Below are 7984 nucleotides of genomic sequence, written 5' to 3'. Positions count from 1 at the left end.
CAGGATCGGGCAGTGTTTTGTTCTGTTGTGCATAAGGTCACTATGAGTCGGTACTGACTCTATGGCACCTAGCAACAACAACAAAATTCTCATCTCTGTCTCTCCTACAACATCATGATAATGCACATGGTCCTCAGTCAAGCATCTGAGCAAGTATGTACCTGCCAGCAAAGAATGTTGATCACTGAACTCAGGACCTCTCAATGTTCCTAATTACTGTGAAGACAAGCTTTCATTTCAAGAAACTGAAGTGGCTTCTAGTCCTGATCAGAAATAGTGCCCCATGTAGTTTGACCATAATGCAAGTCTGCTTGATCATGTGAGTTCATTGCAAATAAATGTATTGGAATTCTGGGTTTATATATCAGTGTTGCAAGCTTGGTTAAATTATGACTACCTCTGAGAAATTGATATGCTTTTTGTGTGAACAAAATCAGAGCCTAGACAAGGATGGATTTCAGAAGATTATGAACACCACCCCATGAGGCCTTTTGGAAGCCAGTCTAAAAGCATGTCCCCCGGTAGCAATCCTGACTTGCCATTAGCTTCATGTACCAGCTCCCTCATAGTCTACCTTTATGGTTCTCTATGGAGATCAGGATGTGTTCTAAAGGGGCCATTGAATCCTCCCAAAGGAAGTACCCTTTCCTAATGTACATAAGACTCCTGGTGATCTCTGGTGTGCCCAGCATTCCCTGACCCAGAAAAGAACCACTTGACTACACTAAGCTTTACATAGGCTAAAATGGGACCCTTTGCAATAATTCAACAATAAACATATTTCTATATTAGCAAGAACAACAACAATTCTGTTCCCTTTACCTGTAGCGTAGTGGTTACGAATTGGGCTGTGAACTACAAGGTCAGGAGTTTGAAACTACCAGCTGTTCCATTGGAGAAAGATTAGGCTTTCTGCTCCCATAAAGATTTATAGCCTGGGAAACCCTGTACAGGGTCGCTATGAGTCGGAGCCAACTCCATGGCACATAACAACAGCAACCCACCAGAAGAGAAAATACAATAATTCCTTTTTATCCACCTTCATCTTCACTCACACTCGGATATGAGGACCATGCTGCATACACTCCATATCATAACACTGCTACTTCGTGTGCCATTGGAAAGGCTTGCTATTTGGAGTCTTGCTCTTTGATTTCTTGGAACACAAGACAGTTGTTGCTAAGTGCCGTCCGTTGGTCTGACTCACAGCGACCCTATTGTAGGATTTCTGTGGAGCTGCTGGGGGTTTTGAACCACTTACTGTGTGGTTCAAGCTGACCTTGTGATCCAATGCTTTATCCTACAGCGCCACATGTAACTAGGCCTATTTACCTGTCCACTAAGGATGTTACATTACCTACAATGTGGAATCCTGGTGTGACTCTGTAGGAAAAGCATTAGACTGCTAATCACAAGGTCAGTGGTTCAAACCCACCAGTCACTCCTCAGAAATCCTTTACGGAGTTGCCTTGAGCCAGAACCGACTCGACAGCACTTAAAAACAACTAAGAGGAGGTAGCGTAGTGGTTACGAATCGGGCTGCGAACCTTAAGGTCAGCGGTTCGAAACTACCAGCCGCTCCGCGGGAGAAAGATGAAGCTTTCTACTCCCGTAAGGATTTACACCCTCGGAAACCCTGTACAGGGTCGCTATGGGTCGGAACCGACTCGATGGCACTTAACAACAACAACAACAACAAGAGGAGACTCGATGTGACGTTGCTTTCCCCCTCAACTTTCTGAGAACATCGGTGATCACGCACCCTGACTGATTTTTCCTTTTCCTCTTCCCATTTCCACCCAGGAAACCAGTTTTCCTATTGAAACCAATCTTCCTTTGTTTTCTAGATTAGCAATAAAAATTTCAGTTTTCCCCTGATTGCCCCAATTATGGTGGAAGATTGGGCACAGGTTGGAACTCCTTAGAATCAGATCCTGAGATAATGACCAGCGAGCAGGAAGGTAATTAAGGAGTGTTTTGGGGGTCTCCCTGCCCGAGACGGCAGGGAAAATAGTAAAATAAGCAGTTGGGCTTCGTGTGAATATCTGTCTCATGGAGACTGGAGACGGTCCTCAGAGTTGCCCAGAGCTAGGATGTGGGGCAGAAGCGAGAACGATAAATGATGTGAAGGTGTGTGATCATTCCCTTATTAAGTTATTTTGAACAATACAGCATCATTCAAGTGTGAGTCCAGGAGACTAGGTGACAGAGGTAGGACTTTAAAGACCAAGTAGGGATGACTGACAAAAGTCACTTCATGTTTAACTATAGAGTTTGAACTTTACCCACAAGTTCATGCAAAGGAAATGGACAAGACATAGTACTCATTTAGGAATATGTCTCAGTGTGTCATGAAAAGATGAACCAGGAACAGCCTGGCCTTAAGGTGGGTGACCACAAGAACCTGAAGTGATTCCCTGATGGTGGGAAAAGAAAGCAGAAACACACTTATAAGACAATTCACAAAATGAAAGTGGAGGGAAACCAATGGGAGGCAAAGAAGAAACCTCGGAAGTGAAGCTCAGGTTCTCCACTGCGTGTCTCTGACCTGCAATCCCTGTAAATCAGGCCAGGTGGTCAAGGTAGATTAGGGATACAGGGACAAGAGTCCTGTTTAGGCTCATTGCATTTACTTTCTATCAGACCATGCGAAAGGAAGCTGCAACCGTGCTCTCATTACCTTTTGCCCTTTCAGCCTTCCAACAATTTTCTCTGAGCAAGGGACCAGCATGACTCAGCAAAATGATATATTGTAGTAGAACCACATGAAGTTATTAGATTGAGAGAGCAAAGAAATGCTAAGCAAAGTCAATCCATTTACCACTAGTTATAAATTATATATCAGCCACATTCATAACTTTATCACTAAGCTAGAGAACTCAAAAAAGTCTCCTGGATATATTATAGTTTAAGTGCCTATCTATATTAAATCAAATCTCCCAGATTGACATTCAGAACTGTCCTAAAGTCAGTGAGTTATTATGCAAACTCATTTTGAACTTGGCAATGCAGATAGCCAGAGTTATAGATGAATCCTGGTGGAGTTTTGAATTTTCACCAGATAATTGGATAAACACTGAACTGTTGCCAAAATGGCATCTGCTTATTTAAAGAAATATTTTAACACAGACGCCTGTGGAAGGGTGTGGGCTGGCTCATCTCAGGGCATGCTGCTCTGCATGGGTAGCACAGAAGGCTCTGGAAAAAATCAAACTGGATCATGCCCTGTGTCTATCAGATACATGAAGAGGAATGATACACTATGTGGTGGATATAAGCACAAATGATTTTCCTGGTCAGGATCATTGTCTAAGTGAATAATATCACTAGGCATTATAAGATTCCACAAGGATTCAATGCACCCTAAATTACAAATCCATCTTTCTGCAACTACCCATGGCTCATGTTCATGTAGATTCATTTTAGCTGGAGACATTCTAAGTCAATTGGTCTGTAAAGGCAATTACTTCTCAGATTAATTATTTCCTCAGTGAAGAGCTAAATCGAATTACCAGAATATTTTATATGAAATAAGACTTGGTTTGGGCTTGAGTAATTGAAACCGACTTAGCTATAAATTGCAACTTTTCTTATACAACTTCTCTTTTGTCCATTCATGGTGGCACTAACATGGAATTTCATCTTCTCCAAGATGAAAGTCAGGTGATTCAAGGAGGTGATTATCAAAACAACAGCTACACACTGACTATGGGCATGTTTCCTTAGGATGCCAGCTTTGAAAAATGGTTCCAAGAGCTCATATAATTCTAGCAGCAAAGTGTCTTCTGCCTTTTCTAACAGCCCTAGGGATTGACCTTCATAGTATATTGAATCGTGAACAGTTTAATGTCCATGTCCTAACCCCTGGAACCTGTTGAAGGGATCTGAAGAGACACGAGACCATATGGATTATCCAAGTGGCCTTAAAACCCAATGACAAGTGTCCTTATAAGAGACATAGAGGAGACTCACCAGGACAAAGAAAAGGCCATGTGAAGACAAAGAATGGGATTGGAATGAGGCAGTCAAATGCCAAGGAGCCACCAGAAGCTGAAAGCAGCTTCCCCAGAGCCTTCAGAGGGGGCACCTTGACCTTGAACTGCTGGATATCAGAACTATGAGCATAAATGTCTGGGTTTTAAGCCAACAAGTTCAAAGAATATCAATGAGTAGACTTTGAGTTTTCAGTAAATGAATTCTTCATTTTTTAATGCCTTTTGTACAGCAATAGAATTCATAGCAACATCTAGAAAAGAAGAACTCAAACTCTAGCAAGCTTCTCACTGTTACTAGAAGAGCCAGGTTTCTATGATGCTGAAAGACACTTCTGTCCACCTATTTACGATTCTTTTGTAACATTTAAGGAACTATTGTTATTATTTCTATAATGTCTTGTGCAATGAGAAACCTTTTCATAGCACAAGTATGCATCGCTTAAAATTCTCAAAGCCCTCAAACCATGCTCCTTAAAAATGTTCTTTGAGTTTGGGGAACAAAACGAAGTCCAAAGGTGCAAGAGCAGGGCTCTGGGGTGACTGCGGGAAGGTTTCCCACGAAATCCTCACAGGACAGTCTCTGCTGCCCTTGAAGTGCTGCCCTCGGGTGTGTTGTTATGACCAAAACAATTCTTCAGCACGACTTTCCTGGGCTTTTATCACCAGTGTAGCTTTCAAGTTTCTTAAAACTTCTTCTCAGTAAGCCCCCATGATCACCCATAGCCTGCAAGAAAATATGTCAAGATATCACTTTTGGAACTCAAAAGAATCATCATCATAACTTTCTGAGCTGACCTTTCTGCTTTTGAATTTAACTGAACCAGAAAATCCTTGAGGAAGCCACTGTTTTGATAGGACTCCTTCAAAACAGGTCAAATGAGATGAAGACAACTGTGTTGCTGAAAGAACTTATCTGCAATCATTCAGAGATCAAAGAGAATGAATTTTGTTTGGAATAAAACCAGGCATGTGTGCACTGGAGCCCTAGTAACCATACTTTATGACTTCCCTCATAGATCTACTGATTAAATACATGTTCACTGCGATGTTGTTGTTGTTAGGTGCCATGGAGTCGGTACCGACTCAGCAATCCTATGCACAACAGAATGAAACACTGCCCTGTCCTGAGCCAACCTCACAATTGTTGCCACGCTTGAGCTCATTGATGCTGCCACTTGGCCAATCCATCTCGTTGAGGGTCTTCCTCTTTTTCTGTGACCCTCCACCTTACCCAACATTAGATCCTTCTCCAGCAACTGGTCCCTCTTTACAATATGTCTAAAGTATGAGAGATGAAGCTTAGCCATCCTGGCCTCCAAGGAGCACTCCGGCTGCACTTCTTCGAAAACAAATCTATTGGTTCTCTTGGCAGCCCATGGCACTTTCAATATTCTCCTCCAACACCATAACTCAAAAGCATCAATTCTTCTATGGTTTTCCTTATTCACTGTCCAGCTTTCACATGCATATGAGGTTACTGAAAATACCATGGCTTGTGACAGGTGCACCTTAGTCCTCAAGCTGACATCTCTGCTCTTCAATGTGCTCAAGTGTAGCAACAATTGTGAGATAGATGCAGGATCAGGCAATGTTTTGTTCTGTTGTGCATAAGGTCACATCGAGTCAGTACCAACTCAATGGTATCTAACAGCAGTAACAACCACCTAAGAAGATCATCCTTCTCTAGAAACACAATTGTACATTCAAAAAGTCGATGTACATATCAGCAGATATCCCAGGTTATATCAGTATATGCAATGGTGGTGAATTTGATACATTTATAATGTTTGTGGCTAGATTTCTACCCAAATTTACCCTTATGATATATTTATATGTATTTCACTGTTGCTGATAGTCATTTTAAACCTAACTTTACTATATACCAGTTGCAGTTGTTAAATGCTGTTAAGTTAGTTCCAACTCATAGTGACCCTGTATAGGTTTCTAAAGAGTAGCTGGTGGGTTTGAACTGCCAACCTTGAATTTACTAGTCCAGTACTTCACCAACAATGCCACACTAGGACTCCATATCCCCATAGCTGCTGTGTGTGTCAAATAGGTTCTCACTCATAGCCATCCTATATAGTGCCTTTAAGGCTATAAATCTTTATGAGAGGAGAAAGCTTCATTTTTCTCTCAAAGAGCAACTGGTGGATTTTAACTGCGAACTCTGTGGTTAGCAACCTGACATGGAGAGGGCAAGATTGTTCCTTTTACTTATCAAACACTTTGATACACCGTGACACACCCTTCAAAGCACAGGGAGAAAATTCCTTGTTTTTCTAGTAGATTCTAGTCACTGTCCTGCTCTTCAGTTTTCTTTATAAAGCACCTCAGAATATTCTACAAGTAAGTACAAAAGGAGAAGCTAAGCCCTCATCTGCGTTCAATGTGGTCTGATGAGCATTTTTGGCTCAAATTGTCCTCCCCTGCGCACTTGCAGTCTCTTGGTAGAAGTTCTCTGATGGAGAAGCACACAAGACTGAAGGAAGCTGAAGAAGTGATACACAGACAGTAGAATTAAGTCAGAACTTCCATTCACAAATAAGCCAAACACATAGGGCAGGACTAGAGAAGGAGCACTCAGTTCACAATGGGTAAAGGAAGCGCCTCTGCTCTGCCATGAGAAAGGACATGATGGGGCGAAAGGCCCCAGAACCTGCACAGGTGCAAGCAGTGTGGGAGTGCAGTCAGTGGGCGATGCTCAACTCCACTCGGAAAGAGTCCAAGGCTACACTGCTCATTAATGCATAATGTGGGCAATTATTTGCATAATGACTCTACTATACAATCAAGGAGTTCTGGTAGCTTTGTGTTTACAAGTCAGGCTGCTAACCTCAAGGTCAACAATTTAAAACTACCAACCGATCCATAGGAGAAAGAAGAGGCTTTCTGTTCCCATAAAGATTTACAGCCTCAGAAACCCTATGCAGGGTCGCTAAAAGTCAGAACTGACTCAACAGCACACCACCACTATACAAATCGGTGAATGCAGGAATCTAACCTCTTGGGGTTTTTTCCATGTGTCCCCAGAAGGCAACTCCATTCCAAGTGTAGAACACTACTAAGAAGTAGTTTGGGGAAGGATCAAATACTGAATGAAAGAGAGAAAAAAATGTAGAACAAAATTCAAATACATCAAAAAGACCAGACTTATTGGTTTGAAAAAGACTGCTGGGACCCCCAAGACTCTGGTTCTTAGACAGTCTTCAAGCCTGGAACTGAACCCACCACATACAGAAAGTGAGTTTCAGTCAAATAATAGACAGATTTAAAAAGGGAATGAAAACATCAGGGAGGAACATACTCTTGTGCAGTCAACCACATGGAACCAAAAGGACACATTTGCCCAAAAACAATGGGAAAAAAAGATTTATGCGAACAAGGAACCCATGGATGAAGCGAGACTATTGCTACATTGAGGGATGGAAACCAATGTCATAGGGGAAAAAATATACAAATTGTTGAATTTATACAATTTGCTCTGTAAAATGTCACCCAAACAACAAAGAAATAAAAACAGAAAGAAAGAGCGTGAAGTAGAGAATGAGAGAGATGAAGGAAGGGTATCAGGCAGACAGCGACAATGTGACAAGATGTTCAGGGCCCTCTGCAGCGCCTGGGCACAGTTCCATCCTCCCATGAGCAGGGGATCTTGCTAACACTGTTTGGAGCTGGCTCCTATGTATTCATTTCTTCAACTAATATGAATCTAGCTGCAACCACATATCAAACAGCAACTGCCAACTCTGTCTGCCATGTGCTCACCCTGTCTGCGCTGTAGCCCCTGCTGCCAGCTCAAAGAGGCCACAGTCCTTTCCAAGTTGGAACCCTCCTGCACTGTTGTCCAAGTGCCCACTCCCTCCCAGATCATACCAGACAGTCTCTGATGCTCAGAACTTGATCACACACATGCAAACACATACATGCACATGCACACAATAATGTGTGCACACATACCTACATGAACATACACATATGAACATATC

The sequence above is a fragment of the Chrysochloris asiatica genome, unplaced genomic scaffold (assembly GCF_000296735.1).
Source record: "Chrysochloris asiatica unplaced genomic scaffold, ChrAsi1.0 scaffold00283, whole genome shotgun sequence".
NCBI classification, from domain to species: Eukaryota; Metazoa; Chordata; class Mammalia; order Afrosoricida; family Chrysochloridae; genus Chrysochloris; species Chrysochloris asiatica.
This window is presented reverse-complemented; position numbering follows the sequence as displayed.